General features: G+C 39.4%; 1 long non-coding RNA gene across 1 annotated transcript in view; it reads left to right on the forward strand.

Moving 5' to 3' along the window:
- LOC117196520 (uncharacterized) overlaps nt 1-26,946 on the forward strand; it is a 194,841-nt gene that overhangs the window by 15,162 nt on the left and 152,733 nt on the right. Inside the window, exon 3 of the long non-coding RNA XR_007470555.1 lies at nt 11,001-11,104. This is a non-coding gene — a long non-coding RNA (uncharacterized LOC117196520). The remainder of the gene's footprint in view (nt 1-11,000; nt 11,105-26,946) is intronic.

Here is a 26,946-nt window from a genome sequence, read left to right on the forward strand (position 1 = left end):
TGTATTCAGTATTTATTGAGTTCCCTATGCGAAGTGTTGTAGGCTAGCTGGCATTGGGTCTATTTAAAAATATATCAGACACAGTCTGGTGACCTCCAGGAACATATGCATAGTAAAAAAAAAATATAACGTGCAAAACTTACCACAGTAAACGTACGTGTGGAAACTGCTTATCAGAGATATGTAAACACGAGAGGTCAGAACATTCACTTTTTTCTACAAAAGTTTGGATTTTGCTGTATAATTATGCTTTGAAGAAAAAGATACTCAGGAGGAGAAATGACATAAACAAAGGTGTGAAAATGCTAAACATGATCACTGTTATAATAAAACTACTAATTTGCAATTTCTACTATGTGCTAGGCTAGGATATATATATATATATATATATATATATATATATCTCCTAGATATAAGGCTAGAGAGTGTGTCTTAAGAGTAAGCAAGAGATTAAGCTGCAAAGGTAAGCTGGGATAAGAATAGGATTTCTAACCCTTCAGTAATATCAGCCCTCCCTAACAAGAATGAGGGGGTTTTCTGGTCTGGGGTGAACTTATGGCAGTGGTGCCTGGTGGAAGGTGATTGAGTGTAGGTCTGGTCTGGGAGGTCAGCTTCTAGGATTCAGCACTTCACAGCAATCCTGTGAGGTAGGTAGTGAAGGTTTTGCTATGTCCACTTTCAGCTGATAAGAATGAAGCACACAAGACCTAAGTGATGAAACCAAAGGCACGTAGACAATTTCAGAGCTGAACTAGTATCCAAGTCTTGCTTGGCTGACTTCCAGAACACTTCCATTCTCAAATCCAGGTTGTTACCCTGTGGCTCTGAAATACATGGTGTTGTCGATTTTAGAGAGAAAGGCAGAAACTTTATGGACAGAGATAACTGTAATAGGTGACAATAGGTTACAGTAAGTGGCACCAAGCCCAGTGTGCTTGACTTACTTGAATTGCATGTAAATTATAGAAACGCTAATGGTTATAATTGTGCTAATACTTGTTTGCAAGGAGTTATAGGGGTGGCTCTAAAGAACTTGGGAGAGTCCAAGGACCTTAGCATTCAGAACTCATAGGTTTGAAAAGTGGGAAAAGCTTTGAGATCATCTAACTTCTTTATTTTATCAGTGAGGAAACTAAGGCTCAGAGAGATCAGGTGAATTGCCGAGGTCATATGGGCAGTAAGTGGGGGAGGGCTAGTTCTCTTTAATATATATTAATTAATTAATTAATTTCTTATGAGGAACTGGCTCACATGATTACGGAGGTTAAGAAGTCCCATGATCTTCTGTCTATCTGTAAGCAATACCTAGGCTTATACCAGTGGTGTAATTTGGTCTGAGTCTGAAGGTCTGAGAGCCACGGGAGCTGATGGTACAAATCCTAGTGCAGGGGCTAGAGAAGATGAGCTGAGATGTCCCAGCCCCAGAGTGAGGCAGAGAAAAAAATGATCCTTCCTTCTGGGGGTGTTGTAGGCAATTCCGTGTTTCTGATATCCAGACCAGAATACTTACGAAACTCCAGTCATGGTTCTTCTATGCTCGCCATGACCGGTGCTGTGTTATTTCATTTCACACATAGATTCATTTTCAGAAGATTTAGGGACACATGCTGTAACTCTTTAGAGTGCCTGATGACTGGTCCAACCTGAGCGGGTGCCATGCCCCACTGTGCAGTAGAGGGCAGGATGTGGAGTGAGGAACAAGCCCTGGGTTTCCCTTTTGTAACTGTGTGATTTCTCTCCCATATATTGACTGTGCCTCATGCCAAGCTTGGACCTCTGAAGGTCAGCTCCTTCCCCTGGTCCACCTCAGGATGGCACAGGATAATGTAGCCAGGAAATACACCACCTGTTCTCATGCAGTTTGTCTGTGTACTCATTCCATACCGTCTAACTGGAAACCAGGAACTCATCTGCTCTTCCCAGGAGCTGAACTTCTACAGCTCTCAGAGGGGCTCCCATGCATGTTTGCTGGGAAACTCAGGGACATGGGGGTCCAGTCTATGAAGCATAATCAGGCTTTCGGGCTCCTTCCCACAGACACATACATTCTAGAGGGCAAGGACCTTGGAAAGGTGTAAAGCCAAGCACAGAGTTACTGTTCCAGTCTTTGGATTTGTGCCAGCAACTCCACCCCCAGGTAAATGTGGGATAATGTGTTCGTTCTACTTTTCACAGGCAAAGCAGATCATAGAAATTATTTGATGAAAAGTAACTGGGAGTTTTGCCAAGCTCATTTTTGGTTCATTATACCATCTATTATTAATACGTTATCACATAATGATCACTTGGTCTGATTTCTTTACCCCATGCACACGGTGGTGGTTTTTCCCCTGTTGTTTATAAGTGTAGACGGTGTGACAGAACCATGTTCAAGGCTGAATTTTAAAATGTGATCATCTTAATATTGGGAGAAAGATTCTTTCTGATGAACGCAGATCTTCTGAGGAATTGTTAACTGACTTTGTCACGAGGCTCAACTTTCAGCAGGCAGAAAAAAGTAAAAGAAATGTACCATCATGGGCTTAAGTTTGAGTGACTGGGAAGAAACGCAAGATAAAGTGAAATGGTGAAGAATGTGGGAAAAAGTAACCCTGTCATCTTAGTGTTCAAAATAAACTAAGAGGAAAATATAGAGAATAATATAGTATACAGATTTTTAATTATCAGAGAAAAATAGGTACAGTTCCATGACTGGAGGCTTTAAAAAGTAAAGACCGCTCAAAAGAAACTAGTGCAGCAGGAGAAGGCCTCCTGTCTACTTTTAGGATTTTGATTAGAAAAAGGAAGGACCAGGGCATAAAGAAGACCAATTTTTACAGACCTATAAGGGGAAGTGTTTTCCAAAAAGACTGAAGTGTGTCCCTACTTTATTCATCTTCATAACTTTAGCACCTATTGTAATGCTAGGGTCACCACATTTCTTTCATTGGTTCTGCAGTTTGGAGAAGGTTTATCCCAGGTTCTTATAATAAGGTGCTGATGTGATCCCAGCATCACTGTGGATAATCATCATGAAACATGGAGAATAAGAGAGGTGTCAAAAGATGCAAAAATATTGTGACAGAGACACCTAGTTGATCACCCCAACAGCTAGTCTCCTTTTCTTCCTTGTTAATGGAACTCTGATTTCATCTGGGGGTAATGCATGCCATGAAAGGCATACACAAGGACTTCCCTGGTGGTCCAGTGGTTAAGACTCAACACTTCCACTGCAGGGGGCATGGGTTTGATCTTTGGTTGGGGAACTAAGATCCCTCGTAATGCATGGCACGGCCAAAAAAAAAGCATACACGTCTCAGCCTGTCTTACAGCTTGCTAGGGCCATGTGACTATATTCTGACCAATGAATTATAACAGCCAGTTATTAATGTGCTAGTGTGAAATATAAGATCTGGTATTAATGTGACTTCCGGGTTGACTGAGATCACTTAGCTGGGAAGAGTGGTCCTTTTGTCTCTTTGCTGTTCGGACTACTGCCATCCTGTAATGAAGCCTTTTAGAGTCTAAGTTATATGCTGAAGCCTGGATCCCTGATGGCTCCATGGAGCCATTGTACCTAACTCTGAGCTGTTTACCTCTAGATTTCTTCTATTTCAGGAAAAAAAACCCCACTTCTATTTGATTATGTTATTTTGGAGTATCTCTTATGCAGCTGAACTTAACCCTAACTGATAAAATTTCCAGAGACTAGAGATGGTTTTCAGAGAGTAGAGATAAGCATGTGTAAATTCCAGGAAAAATCCTCCAGGGCACATTCAATAACAATAATTCTTGCTAAATTATGTTAATTTTTTTGGACCTTGTTATCAGATTAGTAGCTTTTCTTTAAGAACCAACATTTTGGGAAGACTTACTACTTGCTGGATGCTGTTTTAAATCCCTTACGTGTATTATCTTTTGTAATCATCACAACAGGTACTTTAAAAAACCCCATATAGCAAACAATAAAACAGAGGCAGAGAGGTTTAAATAACTGATCCAGTAGAACACAGTTGATGGAGACAAGATACAAGCTCAAGGAGCCTGAGTGTAGAGGTCACTATCTTAGTTCATATACTACACTTTGAGGGGAAAGACACAGATAACAAGTGAATTTTAATTTTTTGTGCATTGGATACAATCTCATAAAAGCAGAGTGGAGAAATGATAGATGGGCATTTTGATAAGTTCAAGTTGCCCAGCCAATGTCATCCTGGAAGGAAGTGTCTTGGTACTTGTCAAGGTGTCTTAATCCACTTCTGTTTAAGAATTTTATTAATGGCCGAGGACCCATCAGGTCTATTTATCAAATATGCAAGAACTAGAATAAATTTAGCCTGGAAAGGAGAAGGCTCATGGAAACATGGGAGGTCTCATCAAATACTTATTCTATAATTTTAGAGCTTTAGCAGCCTCCAAAATCACTAATGCCTTTCAGGAATGGTGGGAATGCAAAGTGGTATGAGACCTATGGAGACACTATTTTGCAATACTGCAATATTTGACAATATTCTGATAAGTTACATATGCATTTACCCTTTGACCGAGAAACTCCACTTCTACATTACTAAAAAGATACACTGGTGAAAAAAAAGAAACAAATATAAGAGCACAAATTCACAAAGCTATCATTTGTACACTAATTACATATAACCTATTTTATTTAAGAAATAAAATTCTAAGGAAAAAATAAAAGTTAGATGGACAGGGGAATCTGTAGATTAAAAGAGACTTAACCAACTGCAATGATAGGCTCTCATTTGCATCCTGATTCAAACAAGCAGAAAGAGAGAGAGAGAGAGACAGAGAGAGACAGAGAGAGAGAGAGGATGCACATGTTGGAGAAATGTGAGCAATGCCTGTATAGTTTAAGATATTTAGGAATTATTTGTTGTTACAAAGTCACAGTCCTTATATTTTAGAGAAATTGTGAATCATTATGGATAGTTTTATATGATACCTGGGATTTGCTTCGATACAAATCCAGGAAAGAGGGAAAGTGGGTGAGGATAAAGATGAAATAAGATTGATCACAACTTGGTATATTTACAGCTGGGTATTGATTACAAGGGCATTCATTATTCTATTACAAATCAACTCGTGTACATGTTTGAAAATTTTCATAATACGAAAGTAAAAGTTAAACCTATGTCTCAATTTTAAATAAAATATTTTAATTTGCTAAAAAATTTTTCCACTTGAAATGTACAGATGCAGATCTGTAAAAAAGAAACTTACCAAGAAGGAAAAAAAATAAATCGAGTAAAAGGGTAATTGAATTTAAGCACAGGTTTCACATTTGATTTGCAGCAGAGCTAAGGAGCAAATCTGGGACTCTGGAAACTTACTCCAGTGTTCTTTTTATTTTATGATTGACTTGGCAATGATGTCGAAGGCAGCACACTGTTTTCTGAGTTGCTAGAGGCGAAGCAGTCAAAGTTATACAAAGGTATATTTTGATTCAAAATAACAAAAACTTTTCCTCCAATTGAGGCTATTGAGAGCATAATAGCTTTTCTTGAGGTTTTGGACAGCCCAGGTCTGGATGAATACACAGGTTGAGACTTGATGGCCACCTGATAGAGATGTTGTAAAGAGAATTCCTGTATCAGCTTGGAGACTGCACTAGAGGAACTTGAAGCTCACTTCCTACTCAATGATGCCATAATTCTATAATGAGATGATCCTTCTTGTTTCGACACATAACTCATAACTCTTGCTGGAGGGCTGGCATGTGCCATGGGAAACATTGGCACCTGATTTGAAAGAAAAACACTTGATTTGCAGATACAGACTGATGCAGTCCTTCACAAACCAAAAATTTAAAGACTCAAATTATTATTGTTAATTAATTCCAGTTTTAGTAGTTTTGGGTTTAATACTTATATTGAATTCCTAGAAAGTGTAAGGTGTTTGGCCATAGACTATAAAGGCCCTGGTCCAAGTGCTGAATGTGTTTGATACCTCTAGCTTCTCCTCCTCCCTCAAGTGAGCTGTTTTTCCTGTATGGAAGTCTGCTTCTAGACAAAGTTCTGTTACCCACCTCTAGAGCTAAGTGTGAGCTTAAAGCAACATGTCACCATTCCCAACCATTTTTAAGCTTTATTTCTAACCAGAATAAAAAGATTTATTAAAAAAAAATTCCTGAGAAATCAGAAATGAAAGAGGAGATATTAAGATATTACAACTGATACCACAGAAAAATACAGAGGATCATAAGAGACTGTTATGAACAATTATACTCCAACAAATTACACAACCTAGAAGAAATGGATAATTTCCTAGAAATCTACAAGCTACCAAGACTGAATAATGATGAAATAGAAAATCTGAACAGAATGATGACTAGTAAGGAGATTGAATCAGTAATTAAAAACCTCCCAACAGGGACTTCCCTGGTGGCACAGCAGTTAAGAATCTACTTGCCAGTGCAGGAGACACAGGTTTGATCCCTGGTCCATGAAGATCCCACATGCCCCGGAGCAACTAAGCCCATGTGCCACAAATACTGAGCCTGTGCTCTACAGCCTGCAAGCCACAGCTACTGAGCCCATGCACCACAACTGCTGAAGCCTGCATGCTCTAGGGTCTGCATGCCACAACTACTGAGCCCGTGTGCCTAGAGCCCATGCCCTGCAACAAGAGAAGCCACCTCAATGAGAAGCCCGCACATTGCAACGAAGAGTAGCCCCTGCTTGCCGCAACTAGAGAAAGCCCACACACAGCAATGAACACCCAACACAGCCAAAAATAAAATTAAAAATTAAAAACAAACAGGGCTTCCCTGGTGGCGCAGTGGTTGAGAGTCCACCTGCCGATGCAGGGGACACGGGTTCATGCCTCAGTTCAGGAAGATCCCACATGCTGCGAAGCGGCTGGGCCCGTGAGCCATGGCCGCTGAGCCTGCGCGTCTGTGCTCCACAACAGGAGAGGCCATAACAGTGAGAGGCCCACGTACCGCAAAAAAAAAAAAAAAAAAAAAAAAAGAAAAAAAACAAGCAAACAAACCTCCTAACAAACAAAAGTCCAGGACAGAATGGCTTCACTGGTGAGTTCTACCAAACATTCAAAGAAGAATTAATAACAATTCTTCTCAAACTCTTCCAAAAAATAAAATAGGAAGGAGAACTTCCAAACTCATTTTACGAGGCCAGCATTACCCTGATACCAACCAAAGATATCACATAAAAAGAAAATTACAGTTCAATATTCCTGATGAACATAGATGTAAAATTCCTCAACAAAATGTTAACAAAGAGAATTCAACAATACAGTAAAAGGATCATACACCATGACCAAGTGAGATTTATTCTGGGGATGCAAGGATAGTTCAAAATCCACAAATCAGTCAGTGTGACACACCACATTAACAAAATGAAGGATAAAAATATATGATCATCTCAAAAGATGCAGAAAAAGCTTTTGACAAAATTCAATATCTATTTATGATAAAAACTCTCAACAAAATGAGTATAGAGAGAGCATACCTCAACATAATAAAAGCCATATATGACAAGCCCATAGCTAACATTATACTCAATGGTGAAAATCTGAAAGCTTTTCCTCTAAGATCAGGAACAAGACAAGGATGTCTACTCCCACCACTTTTATTCAACATAGTATTGGAAATCCTAGCCAGAGCAATTAGGCAAGAAAAAGAAAAATCATCTAAATTGGAAAGGAAGAAGTTAAACTGTCACTATTTGCAGATGACATGATATTATATATAGAAAACTCTAAAGACTCCATCAATAAACTGTTAGAATTAATAAGCAAATTCAGTAAAGTTATAGGATACAAAATCAATAGACAAAAATCTGTTGTGTTTCTGTACACCAATTACAAACTATCAGAAAAGTTAAGAAAGCAATCCCATTTACAATTGCATTAAAAAGATAAAATACCTAAGAATAACTTTAACCAAAGAGGTAAAAGACCTGTATATTGAAAACTACAAAACATTTATGAAAGAAATTGAAGAAGACACAAATAAATGGAAGGATTCCATGCTCATGGATTAGAAGAATTAATATTGTTGAAATGTCCATACTAGCCAAGGAAATCGACAGATTCAGTGCAATTCCTATCAAAATTCCAATGGTGTTTTTCACAGAATTAGAACAAACAATCCTAAAAATTTTATGGAACCACAGAAGATCCTGAATAGCCAAGGCAATCTTGAGAAAGATGAACAAAACTGGTGGCATCACACTCCCTGATTTCAAACTATATTATAAAGCTATAGTAACTATAAACAGTATTGTACTGGCATAAAAACAGATACATAGATCAGTGGAACAGAATAGAGAGACCAGAAATAAATCCATGCATATATGGTCAATTATTTTATGACAAATTACAAGAATATACAGTGGGGAAAGGACAGTCTCTTCAATAAATGGTGTTGGGAAGAATGGACAGTCACATGCAATGGAATGAAACTGAACCAGTATTTTATACCATACAGAAAAATTTACTCAAAATGGATTAAAGACTTGAACGTAAGACCTGAAACCATAAAACTTCTAGAAGAAAACATAGGTTGTAAACTCTTAGACACAGGTCTTGGTGATGATTTTTTGAATCTAACAGCAAAAGCAAAAACAACAAAAGCAAAAATAAACAAGTGGAAGTACATCAAACTAAAGAGCTTCTGCACAGTAAAGGAAACCATTAACAAAATGAAAAGGCAACTAATGAATGGGAGAAAATTATTGTGAATCATATATCTATTTAGGACTAATATCCCAAATATATTAAAAAACAAAACAAAACAAAAACCCTTACACAGTTCAATAGCAAAAAAATGCCAAACAATCTGATTTAAAAAAATGGGCAGAAGATCTGAATAGACATTTGTCCAAAGAAGACATACAGATGGCCAATGGGTACATAAAAGGATTCTCAACATCACTAATCATCAGAGAAATACAAATCAAAACCACCATGGGATATCACCTCACACCTGTTAGAATGGCTGTTATCAAAAAGACAAGAAATGACAAGTGTTGGAGAGGTTGTAGAGAAGAAGAAACCCTTGTGCATTATAGGTGGGAATGCATACTAGTGCAGCCACTATGGAAAACATTAGTGAGAATCCTCAAAAAATTAAAAATATATAGAACTCCAATAAGATCCGCGAATTCCACTTTTCGGTATTTACCTAAAGAAAATGAAAACACCAACTCAAAAAGATATATGTACCCCCATGTTCATTGCTTCCAAGACATGGAAGCTACCTGAGTGTTCATCGATAAATGAGTGGATAAAGAAGTTATGGGATATATATATATATATATATATATGTATATATATATATATATATATATATTCACAATGGAATATTATTCAACCATTAAAAAGTAAATCTTGCCATTTGCGGCAACATGGATGGATCTAGAGTGTATTATATTATGCTAAGTGAAATAAGTCAGACGAAGGCAAATACTGTATGATCTCTCTTATGTGTAGAATCTAAAACAGTAAACAAACAGAAAAACGCAAAGACACCAAAGGTCATAGATACGGAGGACAGACTGGTGGTTGCCAAAAGTGAAGGGTGGGAAGTGAGACAAATGGGTGAATTTTTTTTTTCAGTTTAAATAAATTGAATAAAAAATTTAAATAATAAAAAAAGAATCCCTAGTGTCAATAAATAAACAGGGTGAGGGTTGAGGTGGGTGTTCTGAAATGACACAGTGTAACCAATCCAGCTATTCTGGTGATTCCAAAGAGAGACTAGCCACGTGGCCTATATCAGAGATGGTCAGGAGCCCTGCTGCTCAGGCTGAAGGTGACTGCCATCCAGGACCTCAGAGTTAGCCTTGCAGTGAATGGTTCAGGAAACATAAGGTGCTAGACTTCCAGAGATCTGTAAGGGAGTCCATTCTGTCCCTGTGATGCTATTAGCTTCTCTCTCTCTAGTTGTCAGTGACATGAATCTCAGCTCCATTTTACATGGATTATTTCTGATCTAATTCTAACAGCCCTAAGATTTCAAGAGATAGATATAAAGACCAGATGGATATTACAAGAAAATCGGATTGTTCTGCAGTGAGTGAGATATGGAAAGGCCTTTTCCCAACCAAGCAGTAGACAGAATTGTCATAGTAAGTTGTGTTTGAAATAAAATGGTTCATAGATCTGAGGTGACACTGCCTTTTGTAAAGTATGAAATTGGTCCCTCTGTTGGGCAGAATGAGGATCAAAAAAGAAAAAACACAAATAGTTTACTCTTTATTATGTTATGATCTGCCTCAATTCACAAATATCTACCTATACCTGTATCTAGAGCGATAAGATTCTATAAAAGGCTACATATTTACTATGTTTTCATGCTTGGTCCAGAGCAAATCTGGTTTGAACCTGCAGATAAATTATCCCCAGCTCTAGAATGCTATAGGGTTGACTTTAAATAGGCACCTGCTAGATTTCCAACATGACAGATGAAAGTGTCCTGCATCCATTAGTCAATTATATCTCCTCTTACACTTCAGTCCATACATTAATGCACCCTTGACACTTTTTCAGTTCACTCTTCCATCTTCCTTAATCATTTTGGCACTCAACTCACTTGCTTCTTCTGCCACGTCTGCCAACATCCTTGGCATCCCAGTCAAGTTCATGACCATTTTCGCACCCTACACATAACACTTTTTATTGAAGTTTTTACACATATATTTTTATGCCTCTGAACACTGTAACTTTAACCAACTTTACATTTCCCAAACGGAGACCATAATGTTGCACTGCAAAAATGTGGGTGTAACCAATATTTGCTATGCCCCAATGTGTGTGGGGACAGCTTTTATCTGAGATTCACCCTACTCACCATCCCTGTCATCTTTAATCTTCCGTAGAGTCTAGCATCTATCAAGCTATGATGGTAGAAGAGGGCTTTTAAAATGTAATCAGGCTGAAAAGTAGATGCACTTCTATTTTAGGAAAAATTCATGAGAAAACTGGCAGGAAGCTCATCTTAGTGCAAAATATCTGCTTATTCCTTTGTCTCTGCTCTATAGGCCAGATCACTTCAAGGGACCCGCCTTCTGTGCCAATCTCCCAGCTTTCACAGGCCTCTGTCCAGCAGTGGATCAAACACCTAGTAACTCACCCAGGGGCAGAGGTAAGTGGAGACAGCCGTGATTGCTATTTACTCATTTGTTTTTGAAAGGCTGTAAAGGGGCTGCGGGAAAGGGTATGCAGGTCGAAGATTGGGGGTGTTCTCTATCCAAAAATGGGGCTCACGAATGCCCTATGACCATGGACGGAGCTAGAGGGCAGGTTGGAATAGGTGAGAGAAGTTATTTCCAAATCACCATCATCTTGTGGACTTTGAATGTGTTATTAAATATTATTAAAGATCCTCTAGGATTCCACGTTAACATTTAGGCAGCTAACAGTTAAATCTTTAAGTCCCATAGCAAGTGGTGAGTGTTGGTGTTTTACTTAGGAATGGCACAATCTGAAGGTCTAGGTGAAGTACAGCTTTGGACTGGAGAAGGAAAAGGAGTTATTTCCAGAAGAAGGTGCTAAAGCAGGGCTCTGGGCCAATTTGTTGAAAGCCAGTTTACTAAAATTAACTTCATGAATGACCAATTTCCTGACTCATGAGGGTTTTGTTTATAAGTTTTAGTATAGTTCCTGCCGCTACCTCTGCCTCTCCTCGCTCCTGCCTCTGAACTTGACCCTGCCTCTCTAACAAAGGAACCTGGGCAAACCTCTGAGACGGGGCAAGGGAAAGCACAGGACGATGATGAAACTAAAACTTTTTAAACATTCCCCCAAATTTTGCAAATTGGGCATTTGGCAAATTGTTTTGGGCAAATTGTTTTTCAGTGTAAATCAGTGGTTCAGTAAATTAGCTTGCTTCCCCAAAGCAGAGCTATTTCTTAATTGTCCCTCTCTTTCCTAGCACGGGCTCCTGTCTCTTTCACACTCAGTTAAAATAAGGAGGGATGAGATCTATGAAGACATGCACACCCAGCTATGCACACCACAAGATGACACGAATATACCTGGGTGTACAAACCAGTTATAAAATCTGAGTCTCAAGGTGCAGAAAGACTTCTCAAAGGTCATCGCTTTCGCCACTGCTACAATCTTGCCTTATTGTGAGGCAGCTTAGAAGCAAAAATCACTAGAATTCTTGTGTTTAGTCTTTCTGACCACAGTGGGTTTTTAGTTATTAAAGTTGAATAATCAAATTTAAGAATTATCCCAACCTGTATCCCCAGGCACAATCCCTGTCTGATTTTCTTGGCTGTGAATCTTTCCCACTAAGTGTCCTGAGGCTCTGTAAAAGCATTCAAGGTCATTGTTCCCTCAAGTCTCAAATGTCTTAAATGCCAGCGTCTCCTACTGCATGTTCCTTGTTTCTTTGGCTGCTACACATTCTTATCTTTTATTGCTTCCATCAGAATCTAAGCCTGTTGGAAAGGTCCTTAAAGGAAATCTGAGAAGTTCAAAAGAAAGTGGCAGAGGAATACAAATTAGAAAAACAATGATATACTGCCTGTAACCTGTAAAACTGGCAAAGCATACAAAAAGGAGCGACACCCGTGTTGGTTCATAATGGTGAAAATACAAATTGGCACCACGTTTCCAGAAGGGCATTTGCAAACACACTAACTGGGTATCTTAAAATATCCACTGACCTTCAATTTCTCTTCTAGGATTTTTCCTAAGGAAATACAAATGTATATAAAGACTATTATCCCAGTGATATGTACTATTATAAAAAATGAAAATAGCTTTAATGTCAATCCCTATGGGATTAACTGAATATATTATGCTATATTTATATATGATAAAGAATATTATGCACATATTAAAATGATCACAATATATTAAATGAGGAAAACAATAGATTTTTAACAGTTACGTTTAATATCATAATGCTTTGTAGGATGGCATATACAACGTTAGGAAAAAAAGGTCATTAGTTCACATATTAAATTAAATGACAGCATTTATCTCTAGGTTAAGTGATTATGGGTGAATTTTATTCCCTTTATTTCTAGATCTATATTTTCCAAATTTTCTACAATTAACATGTTTTCAACAAAGTAAGCTTAGTTTTGACCTCTTACATATTTTTCTTTTAAAAGTAATTTCATGGTTTTCCTTTATGACATAATTAAGAAAGGAAAGAGGTCAAAAAGTTAGTTCTAGTTCCCGACCAGAAGGAACTACACAATACCTTTCTCTCCCTTTTAACCAGTACCTTTCTTTAGAATACGGTATCAGAAAACATAGTGGACACATCGGAGGGAAGTTAAAAACAAAATACACGCATACAAACACACACACAAACACACACACACCTTAAATGGTAAGATAGCAGCAAGATGCAGCCGATTTCAAAAGAGGGAAATCAAACGCTATTCAGTTTCCTGTTCCTTCTCGAAACTCAAGCTCCCTGATCAGTACATTTGGGAAGGGATATATTTCCTTCCTCCCTCTCGCCCTTTTAAAAACAAGCTGTATTTAACGCAGCAGCAAGGCATGAAGTACGGCGCTGGTCGGACCCCTGGCTGCAGGATGAGGGGATAGAAAACGCAGAGCAGGAAATTGCTGCACAGTGCACGGTGAGGGCACATAGGAGCTGCTCAGGGAAAGGTGCCTATTATAACTATTATCGTTTGGTCTAAAAAAAAAAAAGAAAAGAAAAAAGAAAAATCAGGACAGCCCTCTTTGGAAAACAAACAGGAGCACTGAGCTAGCGTCACCGGTTCACAGGCAGCTGACATCTGTACGCAGCAGCCAGTCAACAAGAAGAACTACTGAGCCGTTTCCAGGGTTTCACGGGAAGGAGGAAGAGTCCTGAGAGCCCATCTCCCCGCTGGGGAAATGGGAGGCTTGGTCCCCAGATGCGCCTCTCTCTCCGGACTGTCAGCACCGGCAGGCGGGGTGGTCACCCGGCCTGACCGTGCGCTCTCGGCGTTGCGTAATCATCCCGGGGCTGCCTCCTGCCCGCGCTTTGTCGGAGGCGCCACCTGATGGACAGACAGGAAAACGGCTCTCTCGCTGACATCTCCTTGCCCCAGGCTTTCTCCACCTTTAGTATTTTCTCGCTGTGCACGAGAAGGGAATTTTCTGCAGAGAAAGAGAAGCAATGAACCTTCACCCCGCAGCACAAAGCATCCACTGGAGCATTTGTCAGTAGACAGCTTCCGTGGGAGGAAGGGGTCATTCTCAGTAGTTTCCCCATGTGGCTCGGGTTCTTGCCTTAAGCCTGTACACTGAGGGATGGACGGGCCAGGCCTCCCTCTGACAGAGCAGAGAATGGGTCAGGCAGGATTTCTTAGTGTCTGGGGGAACCTGAGGGGGCGAGATTACAGCCTTCTCTTGCCTTTTTTTTTTTTTTTAACATCTTTATTAGAGTATAATTGCTTTACAGTGGTGTGTTAGTTTCTGCTTTATAACAAAGTGAATCAGCTATACATATACACATGTTCCCATATCTCTTCCTTCTTGCGTCTCCCTCCCACCCTCCCTATCCCACCCCTCTAGGTGGTCACAAAGCACCGAGCTGATCTCCCTGTGCTATGCGGCTGCTTCCCACTAGCTATCTGTTTTACGTTTGGTAGTGTATATATGTCCATGCTACTCTCTCACTTCTTCCCAGTTTACACTTCCTCTCCCTGTGTCCTCAAGTCCATTCTCTATGTCTGCGTCTTTATTCCTGTCCTGCCCCTAGGTTCTTCAGAACCATTTTTTTCCTTAGATTCCATGTATATGTGTCAGCATATGGTATTTGTTTTTCTCTTTCTGACTTACTTCACTCTGTATGACAGTCTCTAGGTCCATCCACCTCACTACAAATAACTCAGTTTCATTCCTTTTTATAGCTGAGTAATATTCCATTGTATATATGTGCCACATCTTCTTTATCCATTCCTCTTAGGTTGCTTCCATGTCCTGGCTATTGTAAATACAGCTGCAGTGAACATTGTGGTACATGACTCTTTTTTTTTTTTTTTGTAACATCTTTATTGGAGTATAATTGCTTTACAATGGTGTGTTAGTTTCTGCCCTATAAAAAAATTAATCAGTTATACATATACATATGTTCCCATATCTCTTCCCTCTTGCGTCTCCCTCCCCCCTTCCCTATCCCACCCCTCTAGGTGGTCACAAAGCACCGAGCTGATCTCCCTGTGCTATGCGACTGCTTCCCACTAGCTATCTATTTTATGTTTGGTAGTGTATATATGTTGATGCCACTCTCTCACTTTGTCCCAGCTTACCCTTCCCCCTCCCCATATCCTCAAGTCCATTCTCTAGTAGGTCTGTGTCTTTATTCCCGTCTTGCCCCTAGGTTCTTCATGACCTTTTTTTTTTTCCTTAGATTCCACATATATGTGTTAGAATACAGTATTTGTTTTTCTGTTTCTGACTTACTTCACTCTGTATGACAGACTCTAGGTCCATCCACCTCACTAGAAATATCTCAATTTCATTTCTTTTTATGGCTGAGTAATATTCCATTGTATATATGTGCCACATCTTCTTTATCCATTCATCTGTTGATGGACACTTAGGTTGCTTCCATGTCCTGGCTATTGTAAATAGAGCAGCAATGAACATCTTGGTACATGACTCTTTTTTTTTTTTTTTTTTTTTTTAAACATCTTTATTGGAGCATAATTGCTTTACAATGGTATGTTAGTTTCAGCTTCACAACAAAATGAATCAGTTATATATATACATATGTTCCCATATCTCTTCCTGCTTGCGTCACCCTCCCTCCCACCCTCCCTATCCCACCCCTCCAGGCGGTCACAAAGCACCGAGCTGATCTCCCTGTGCTATGCGGCTGCTTCCCACTAGCTATCTACCTTACGTTTGGTAGTGTATACATGTCCATGCCTCTTTATTGCTTTGTCACCGTTTACCCTTCCCCCTCCCCATAGCCTCAAGTCCAGAGATGGAAACAACCTAAGTGTCCATCATCGGATGAATGGATAAAGAAGATGTGGCACATATATACATGACTCTTTTTGAATTATGGTTTTCTCAGGGTATATGCCCAGTAGTGGGATTGCTGGGTCGTATGGTAGTTCTATTTGTAGTTTTTTAAGGCACCTCCATACTGTTCTCCATAGTGGCTGTATCAATTTACATTCCCACCAACAGTGCAAGAGTGTTCCCTTTTTTCCACACCCTCTCCAGCATTTATTGTTTCTAGATTTTTTGATGATGGCCATTCTGACCAGTGTGAGATGATATCTCATTGTAGTTTTGATTTGCATTTCTCTAATGATTAGTGATGTTGAGCATCTTTTCATGTGTTTGTTGGCAATCTGTATATCTTCTTTGGAGAAATGTCTGTTGAGGTCTTCTGCCCATTTTTGGATTGGGTTGTTTGTTTTTTTGATACTGAGCTGCATGAGTTGCTTGTATGTTTTGGAGATTAATCCTTTGTCAGTTGCTTCATTTGCACGTATTTTCTCCCATTCTGAGGGTTGTCTTTTGGTCTTGTTTATGTTTTCCTTTGCTGTGCAAAAGCTTTTAAGTTTCATTAGGTCCCATTTCTTCTCTTGCCTTTAACTCCGCTTCATATCTTTCTTTCCCTTTTCTCCAATCGCGACAAACTGCTTGTCACTTCTTTTGATCGCAGTGATCTCCCTAGAAGTGTAAGCTGTTGCCCTCACCTGGCCATAAGAATATCAGAGGTATTCAGTCTTGCCTCTAAATCGTCTTTTAGTTTTATGACCCCAGAACTTGGGTGGGCCTAGCAGTACAAAATTTCCCATACCACCGTGCACTTTCACTAGAGGAAGGTGGCATCGCTATTGTTCAGCTGAGAAAAAGTTAATGATACTGTCATCTTCCCTTTGCTCAGCTTGCGATGGATGTGACACATCTCTCACTCGAGCTGTGGCTAAAGTGTGGCTGGGTTGAGCAGAGATCGCGGGACCGACAGTGTTCCTTCAGGGAAGGACCTGGGTCCCCAGAGTACCATCTGGATCTTTTAGGGAATCCTTGCCATTTAATTTTGGTCCACGTTATTTATGCTCTTGTTTTCTCACGGTTCTCAGTCCTGACTGTACTTTAGAATCACCCAGGGAGCTTTTAAAAATCACTGATGCTCAGACCCTGGAATACTTGAATCAGAATCTCTGGGGAGTGGAGCCAGGGCATCTGTGGTTTTGTTTTAAGATCCTCAGCTGACTACAAGGACCAGCTAAGGCTTGGAGCCACTGCCCCAGCCTTAACTTCCCAGCTTGTAGGACATGACCTTATACAAAATAGGAACTCAGAAGCGTTTGATGAATGAATGAGTGAATGGATGAATGAATGACGTCTGAGAAGGGCCGACTTTATGACCAATATGCTAAAATGCTGTGATTAATGAGTTATATTGATAGTAGACCATACAATAAAGGCAGTCCCAAAACCAGGTGTGGAAGGCTGCAAAGACGGGCTTAAAGAGATGGGTCAGGTAGCTAACACTGAAGGGAAAAAGCCCAAAAGTGTTTACGGTTGGTCCTGGTCTGGTAGAATCCTCCCTTTCCCCTTGGAGGGTAAGGGCAGTAGGACAGGACCAGGACACAGTGGGAGACAGGGGAAGAATTTGAGGTCTCATAACTGATTAACAAAAGATGAGGATGCTGCTGCCTGCATTTCAGGGAGTCAGTCGGCCAGAAGCCCTTGCTGAGCCCACAGAGCACATGGAACTTGGGGTGCTCGGGGTGGTGGAAACACAGGACCAAGGGGTGTTTAGGGGGCAGTACACAAACCCATCAAAGAGATGGGATTCTTGCAGGGGCAAGAATACACATTCGGGGAGGCTAGGCAAGTCCAGTCTCCCACCTGAACTAGACAGTGGCCTTCTTGAGACCAGGAGCAGTATCTTTCTCAGACCTGTTCTGGAAAGTTTCTAATTTCCCATATATGTGGGAGTGGACTTGGCTTCTCAAGTGAGTGCAAGCAATCGGGGAACCGACAGAAAAGTGAAGGACGGAATTAAAATTCAGTGGGATTGTAAATGGCTGAAATTCAGGCAGTGAAGGGTGGGGCAGTTGCATGGCTGAGAAGAGCCAATTTTTTAAGAAGGAAAATCGGTCTCTGGTAGGATGAGCTTGGCCCACCGGAACTGTATCTCCGGGCTGGCAGCTGACCAATTTTCCTACACAACCAAGACTATTTCCTTTCTCATTTTCAGCTTCTCCATAGTCAAACTAGAATTAATAACATAGAGTTTCTCTTCATGGTTGGGGCAAAGCAATGTGTCTTTATGAGTCAGTTCAGAATGATCTGCTTCATAACTCTAAGGAATCGGTTCTCTCCCAGCTAACATTCCAAATACAACTGATTTATTTAATGCAACGGAGTTCTTAGGTGAATGTGGAAACTTTTAGGTAAAAGTGGAAGGAAAAAGTTCTTCCATCCTGGGGTGTGGAGTGGGGGGCTTTGGTGAGGTCTTGGACACTAACGAACATTCCCTGGTTTGGCATTCAAGAGCCTTGTCCAGTCTAATCATGACATAGTTCCAGTCCACGGTATAATACAAACTCTGAACATTCGGACAACGTAAAGCATCTTCCTTCCACCAGTTTGGGCCTCACCCAGGTCTGGGAGACCAGAGGGGCGGGTGAGAGCCTGGGAGCCCTCTCACTTGCTAGTTGCTGTCATTTAAAGTCCACTGAGATTGGAGATAGATCAATGGGGTTAGGGGTGAAGGGTTAGAAGCTGGTACAGTTGTCATCTAGTCTGGTGACCTCTGGCCACCACTAGATGTTTGAAGCTCTCTTGGGGGATGTTTGTTTGGGAGTCTTTGGAGATCCTCCCTCTGGAGACCTTGACCGGAACTCCCTAGAAATGGGAAATGCCTGTCACCTGTCATCTGGCAGTCACCTGTGACTTCCGGCTCTGTCCCTGGAGTCGCAGTTGAGTACTTTGCCCTGCTTCAGGGAGGGGAAGTAGCTCTGAGTGAGGCTTGAGCCCCTCATTCTGCTCCCTGGGGCTTATGCACACTGCCTCTGGCTTTAGTCTTTTCAAGCATAGCTCAGATTTTTTTTTTTTTTTTTAAGAACAAACTCTTATTTTTAATAGTACATTCAAGTAGCTTTAATAGATTTTTTTTCAGTTTTTATTACAGTAACTATAATCCTGAGTGGCTGGTACAATAGGGGAAGGTTAGCCAAAGTCACACCTGAAGTATAAGAAAGCAATTGGAATAGAAACTAAGTATCGTAACACCTAGACATCATCTGTGAGCATGAGAAAGTTTTCTGTTCTAAAGTAGACACCAGACTTTGGCAACTATAGAATGTCATATATCTGCAAAATTATAGTGCCTTAGTTTTGTTATAACACTTGTGAAAGTCCGAGGTCCCTTTTGTATCTCAGAATTTAGATTTTATATTCCAGGACACACGTGTCAAGCTCTCCTAAAAGTCTCCATAAAACTCTTTTCACTTGGGCTTAAAACACAGGGGCATTCATCCCTTTTCCCATGTTGGGAGGACTTAGGGAACATAACAACAAGCTCCAAATATTTTCTCTGGACCTTTCCACTGTAATCTCTTATAAAAGTTGCAAGTGAGGTCTAGCACCTCACTTTAGAGTATAGGGATGCTTGGGGCCTCTTGCAGTTTAAAAATATATCTATAAACTCTTGTATACTCCTCCCTTTGAGAAGTGGAACCTAATTCCCTTACCCTTGGGAGTGGGCTGGACTTACTGACTTGTTTCTAGAAAATAGAATAAAAAGAAGTGATGATGTGAGAATTCCAAGATAAGGTCATAAGAAGGCATTGTGGCTTCCTGCTTGCCTTCTTTTTCTTCCTTGGATCACTTGCTCGGGGAAACCCGCTTCTATATTGTGAGGACACTCACACAACCCTCCAGAGAGGTCCACGTGGCAAGGATCTAAGCTACCTGACAACAGCCACCTGAGCGAGCCGCCCTGAACACGGCTCCTCCATCCCGAGTCAAGCCTTCACGTGCTGCAGCCCAAACCAACATCTTGACTGCAACCTCGTGAGACAGCCTGAGCCGGAATCACCCAGCTAAATTGCTCCCAAATTTCTGACCCACAGAAATTGTGAGTCGTATTTATGATCTTGTTGCACTATCACAGCCCCTTAAGTAGGAAGTTCGCCTTTTGAGAATTACCAGGGGGAGCTGCTTGTGCATGGATGAAACCGTCAGTACCCCACCCACATCCCCGTAAGACCTCCTGTTCCCGTCAGTGTCAATACTACTGCTTTTTTCCTGCACCTGAGGGCTTCCTCTGGTCCCAGGAGCCTGCTTACCTGAATGGGGTACCCAAGAACGACTGAGGAGTTATCGCCTCCAGCAGAGCTCTCCTCTAATGACGGAAGGGGTTGATGGGACGACCTCAGCTGCTTGTGCTCGTGGGTGGGACAACTTGAAGACGTGCTCTACTCAGTATCTCAGGGTCCCCAGCGGGATGGAGCCCCCACATCCACAGGAGTAACCTGCCCACTGATGCCCTACATTGACTTCCTTCCCTGTTAGGTCTCACTTTCTCACTCCACTGCCAGTGTTTCCTTCCATCATTTTCCGGGAAGCATTAATTGTTTGTACTCAAATTCTGCCTCAGGATCTGCTTCTGAGGACACTCAACCTAGATTTCTTTCCTTCCACCCCCTTTCTCCCCACCCGCTGTACTCTCTTCCCTTGGGGAAGATGGACTGAGCTGGTTGGTGAGTTTGAGAGAAGGAGTGGAGTGTGGGTACCTCAGTCAAGGCTGGGCTTTCTCATCAGAGGTAAGTGTGTCAAGGTCAGTGTGTGTCCTGTCTTCAAGATGCCCACAGACTCTGCAGCCAATTCTATGATTACCAGGACACACTCTTCCATGGCAGGGGGGTATCTGAGACTTGGGTTTGGCAAGCTCAGTGGGGATTAGATGTTTTAGGTAATTTGATTGCAGATATAGATCAATCTATGATTTCCAGTTCAGTCCTCTCTTTAATAAACTGATCTTATGATTCTTGTCTCTTTTCCCAAATTACTTCAGTATTCAAGAAGGGCAAAGAAGAATGTTTTTTATTTGTGCCCTAAAACTTCAACTACTTGCAAAATATACGGGGTGAAATGTGTAATTTATGAACATTTTCCAAATAACCTGCAAAATTAGTTGTAGAACATTATACCAATTAGCAGTTTTTTGTTTATAAAAAGAAAACTCAACAATCTTTAGTAAGCTACCGTTGTTAACTGTCCATCTCAGGTAATCAAACCCTACAAAAGTCTGAAAGGGGAAAACAACATGGCAGGAAAGCGAGTTTGAATCTAACGCTGTCAGGAGAGCTCTGGTGTAGGTTCTGGGATGGTGTTGGAATTTTAGCTTCACAAAATGAAGTATCTATTCGCTTAGCGTGAATTTATTTCTGGCACAGTGGGAAGTTCTTAGTCATAAGCTTCTGGGTATTTTCTAGTCAAGATGGTGTTTAACATTTACTTTTTAGCTGCATTAAGCTAAATTCCACTGCACCCCCCAGACACCCCCCACTATCCCTCCCAGGAAAAAATAATTAGAAAATGACAGATAAAGGTTTTGTTTTTTTTTTAATAAGAAGGATGTGGCCCACTCAAATTTTAAATTCTTTTTGGGAAAATAAAAGAACAGAAACACACAGTAGAAACTAGAGCTGAATCTATGCATGTATCAGCTTCCAGGAACAGAAATAGACATTTGACTTCTGTAGAGTGATGGAGACCAAACCCACTCCACAGACAGGAAAGAACCAGAGCCAGGGTCAGGGTGTACAGTTGGGAGCTAAGGTAGTATTCTCCCTCCAATGGAAGGAGACTGAGAAATGAGCCAGTTCACTGTCAAGGGCTGTGACTTGTCCAAGATGCATGATGGGAAGAAAAATATAGTAACACAACCAGTACCTGAGCCAAGCCACCTATGAGCAAAAATGGATGCCAAAAGTCAGTGATCTTTAAAATGATACAGGAATTTAACTGTCTACTCAGAGTTCCCTTTGTGGTCAGACTCTTCCAGAGGTGATAAATGGACTAAGAAAGTTTACAACTGTGGTCTCTTACTGAAATAGTTATTGAAGGCTATATAATATTTATTACTACAAGAAAAAGTCAGCCCAGAGGAAATAATTCTAGACAATGCAGCAAGTATAGAAAAACTGTTTAAGTATGTCAGGAAAAGTTGAGCTGTGTGTATTCATGAGTTTTTTTAGTTTGTTAAAATGTTGATGTGTGACAAATAATCTTCAATTATATATCCCCCGGGTTTCTTTAGGAAAAGGAAGTCAGTTGATTAAAATGATAATTAATATGGGTGAGTGAGACTATATGAGGAACAACAGTGACAGAAATACAAGTGTGTTTGTGCTTCTGTTTTAAGGAAAAGAGAGCAATTTTGTCCTATAGTTGTGCCATTTTTTCCCATAATATGAAAGACCGTAGTGAAGAAAAAAACTTGGAAAGTGCATTTTACTTGGTCTATAATACTTAAGTCTGCAAAAAGCCATAAAATATTTAAAAATTTTTGAGAACAAAATTTTGGATGAACTAAATCTAAATGTATGTGTATTGGCATACATACAGCATCCGAGTGAAAAAATCATTTTGTGGAATATTTAATAAAGATGCCATATAAATTCAGTTTTAAAACCATGCTGAACATAGGATAACACTCATGTAACCATCACTTATGTCAAAAATATATTGATACTATCATCTCACAATCTCTTCTCTTGTCCCCTGACAAACTCTCCCCTTCCTAAAGGTAACCACTATTCTAACACTGTAGTTGAGTTTTGTTTTCAAACTTTATATTAATGAAATCACTTAATATTCATTCTGTTATATCTTCATTCTTTTGTTCAACATTACATTTGTGATATATTGATTTGGGTTTATCTCTTAATTTGGAGGAAAATTCTATCTATCATCTGTCTATCTATCTATCTATCTATCTACCTATCTATGAATCTTCTATCATCTGTTCATTTTGGAGTCGCATTGTATCATATTCTGTTAGTCATGATACGTTGAGCTTATGTTAGTAACATAACAGTAGTAAAACACACCCATAAAGTCTCAGTGATTAACACAAAGTGTTTATTTCTTGCTCATGCAAAATGCACTGCAGGTCAGGTGAATCTCTATAACTATCTTCTTCCACACACGACTCATAGACCCAAGCTGCTTGGGTCTTATGGCTCTGATATTTCAATACATGGCTTCCACACTTGCTACCAAAAGGGAAGCAAAGGATGTGAAATCACAGAGTGCCAGTTTTCTATTCCAGCATGGAAGTGACATACATCACATCGACTCACATCCATTTGTCACAGTGAGTCATAAAGCGCTTCTTACCGGCCTGAAGGCTGGGAAGTACCGTCTTCCTGGTTGCCTAGACAAGAGAGGAGAATCAGATATTGTTGGGCACTAATGAAGTCTATCACACATACCTTACTAAAACAATTTTTAGATAGAGCTAACATAAATTACATATTGTAACCATGGTAGAAAAATTTTGGCTACTGTTTGTGATAAACTAATGATGTATGAAACCTATTTAAGCAAGATAAGGAATTCAGCTGCCATAAAGGAAAAAAAAATGACAAATTTAACTACAAAATATGTTGAAATTATTGTGTATTAAGGAATACAATAGACAAAGTCAAATCTAAATAAACTGAAATGTAAGTAACAAAATGTTAATGTCCCTAATGTATAAGTAAGCTCCAATAAATGGATAACAACAACAAAAACAAAACAATAAAATGGAGAAAAGACACTTGCAGAATATTTATAGAAGTGGTAATCAAATTGATAATGATGCTTATACTGACTACGAATTAGTGAAAAATTTTACCCATCAGAACTACAGAATTTGTTAAAATTGATAATTTCCAGTACCAGTAAAGTTATAGAGAAATAGATATTAGGTTCACATACTGTTGGCGGGAATGTAAATTACCTTAAACCTTGTGGAAAGTAATTTGATGTGACGTGTTAAAATTTTATATATGTCTGTCTTACGATTCAGCAATTCCATGTCAGGGAATCTACATTAGAAGAATACTTATACAGACCCTGAAAGAACTAAGTTTAAGAATGCTCATTTCAACACTGTCTATAATAGTATGAAATAAGTGCTAACTGAAATATTCATTAATAGGGAACTAGTTAAACAATTCAGAATTTAGTCATATACAATTCTGTAAGCTGCCAAAACTATAGATTTACTTCACAAAATGATGGTTCAATTACTGACTTTTCACCATAATGCTTTTTGAAAATTATTACCACTTTTTGGGTGACTATTTTTTTTATAACAATGCTTTCACCTAAAAACCTACAGAAGAAACATAATCTAAAGAATATTTTGACTTTATCATTTTAGACAAGGACACGCTCAAAATTTAGTCAACACAATAATTTCTGTGCAGAGGAGATACATACGCAGGACACATTTGAATTGTTGTCAGATTTGTCTGATCCCAGGACATCTTCCTTTCTGTAGGCACACAGAGCAAGAGGGATAAAAGAGTAGCAACTTCTATGACTTTGGCTTTTATGCACATGCATTCCTATTTCCAAATGTTTTGACCTACTCTTGTGTTTAGCCTTTACTTTCAAGTCTACTTTGAATTATAAGTTAACCACGAGTGCCCAAATGGCTCAAAAATTGACAAAGTAGGGCTTCGCTGGTGGCGCAGTGGTTGAGATCTGCCTGCCGATGCAGGGGACACGGGTTCGGGAAGATCCCACATGCTGCGGAGCAGGGGACACGGGTTCGGGAAGATCCCACATGCCGCGGAGCAGCTGGGCCCGTGAGCCATGGCCACTGAGCCTGCGCATCCGGAGCCTGTGCTCCGCAACGGGAGAGGCCACAACAGTGAGAGGCCCGTGTACCGCAAAAAAAAAAAAAAAAATTGACAAAGTAAATGTTATAGAAAGAAAAGTGAGAAAACTTTAATCATGGAGCAAAGGATAGGTGTGATAAAAGAGGATGGAAGAGGAAGAGGGAAATAAAGATTCTGCAGTCCTTTAAGGTAGTTTACTTAACATACGATATGGAATGCCTGGCTGAAAGTTCATTACGTAACCTTTCTGTGTCTTCCTTAGACTGCCTTCCTTGCACCTCTCTTCTGCCTCACTGTTCACTATCTGTTCCTTCTCACAGTAAATTTTCATGACATTATTATGTTTTCTTCATTTATGAAAAGCTGATTTTGTGTCCTCTCAAACTGTTTTTTATTGCTAATATAAACTTGGTTTTATTGTCAATTAATCTATTTTTCTCTGTGAAAATAGTTTTGGTATCTTAGGTTAGGTTGAAAGGAATCATAATTTTTCTCATTAAAATTAGTATACATATTTCTTTTGAATTTTTAAAAAACTCTTATTGAAATATAGTTGATTTATGGTATTGTGTTTAATTTCTGCTGTACAGCAAAGTGACAGTTATACGCATATATATTATATTCTTTTCATATTCTTTTCCATTATGGTTTATCACAGGATATTGAATATAGTTCCCTGTGCTATACAGTAGGACCTTGTTGTTTATCCATACTATATATAATAGTTTGCATCTGCTAATCCCAGCCTCCCATTCCTTTCCTCCCCACCCCCTTCCCCCTTGGCAACCACAAGTCTGTTCTCTATATCTGTAAGTCTGTTTTTGTTTTCGTAGATATGTTCATTTGTGTCGTAGATTCCACATGTAAGTGATATCATATGGTATTTGTCTTTCTCTTTGACTTACTTCACTTAGTATGATAATCTCTAGTTCCATCTATCTTGCTGCAAGTGGTGTCATTTCATTAAATGGCTGAGTAATGTTCCATTATATATATATGTACCACATCTCTTTATCCATTCATCTGTCACTGGACATGGTTGTTTCCATGTATTGGCTATTGTGAATAGTGCTGCTATGAACATCGGAGTGCATGTATCTTTTTGAATTAGAGTTTTGTCTGGGTATTAGCCCAGGAATGGGATTGCTAGATCATATGGCAACTCTATTTTTCTTTGCAATTTAATGACTTTACACTTAGTGGCACAGTTTCAGTTATGGATAAAAGTTGTTAACAAGGAATGAATGTATTAAAGACGTTTATGCATAATGATGTGCAAGGTTTTCTATGATTGGGGAGTGAAAAAAAGTTGCTGAATACTTTATAAGTTATGACCTCCTTTTGGCAAAAATGATCAGGAATGACACTATGAATCATGATTATGTCTGGGCTTATGTCGCATACTAGTTACTAGTTTTAAGATCCTGAGACACGATGCAAAAGATCGCATCCCTGCTTTATAATTTACTGTAAAACTTTCGGTAACATAATCTCCTCCTTAGCCTTACTGTTTTTTTTAAACCTGAATATCCAGGATGATAATTATTCTACTTCACAGGGAGGTTATAATTAAATAAAGAAATTAATTGTCAGACATAGTAGATAGACTACACATTGCAGCTGTATATATGTATACAGATATACATATATCTATATTCAAATTTATTTAAAAATGAACATGTATTAACATTTTTTTAAAAAATTAAAATAAATCTATAAGGTGTGCTAAACTTTTGGAATTGATTTTCCTATACCACATATGACTGTTCTTTCCTGAAAATTTTGAATAAATGTATAAATTTGAATAAATTTGAATGCTTATAGGAACCAACTGTGGATTCCTGGGTCTAGTACTGGTTGCATTTCCACCTTGCTGCTACTGCCTGATAGAGATGCTTCTCCAGTTTTGGACTCCTGAGTAAAGCATGTTTTTTCATTTTGAGTACGATAATTTAAAAATATTTTTTTTCATCTTTACCTATTTCACCTATACATTTGGAGCACTATAATTTTAAATAACAAATGGAATAGATATTGTTTTCACATAAGGTATAAATACTCGCTATTTATCAATTCTTGCTTCTATCTTGTTGCTTTCTGTTTTCATTTTTGAGGGAGAAGAGACTTGGTAATGAGAACACTTTAA

The sequence above is a fragment of the Orcinus orca genome, chromosome 12 (genome assembly GCF_937001465.1).
Source record: "Orcinus orca chromosome 12, mOrcOrc1.1, whole genome shotgun sequence".
NCBI lineage: Eukaryota > Metazoa > Chordata > Mammalia > Artiodactyla > Delphinidae > Orcinus > Orcinus orca.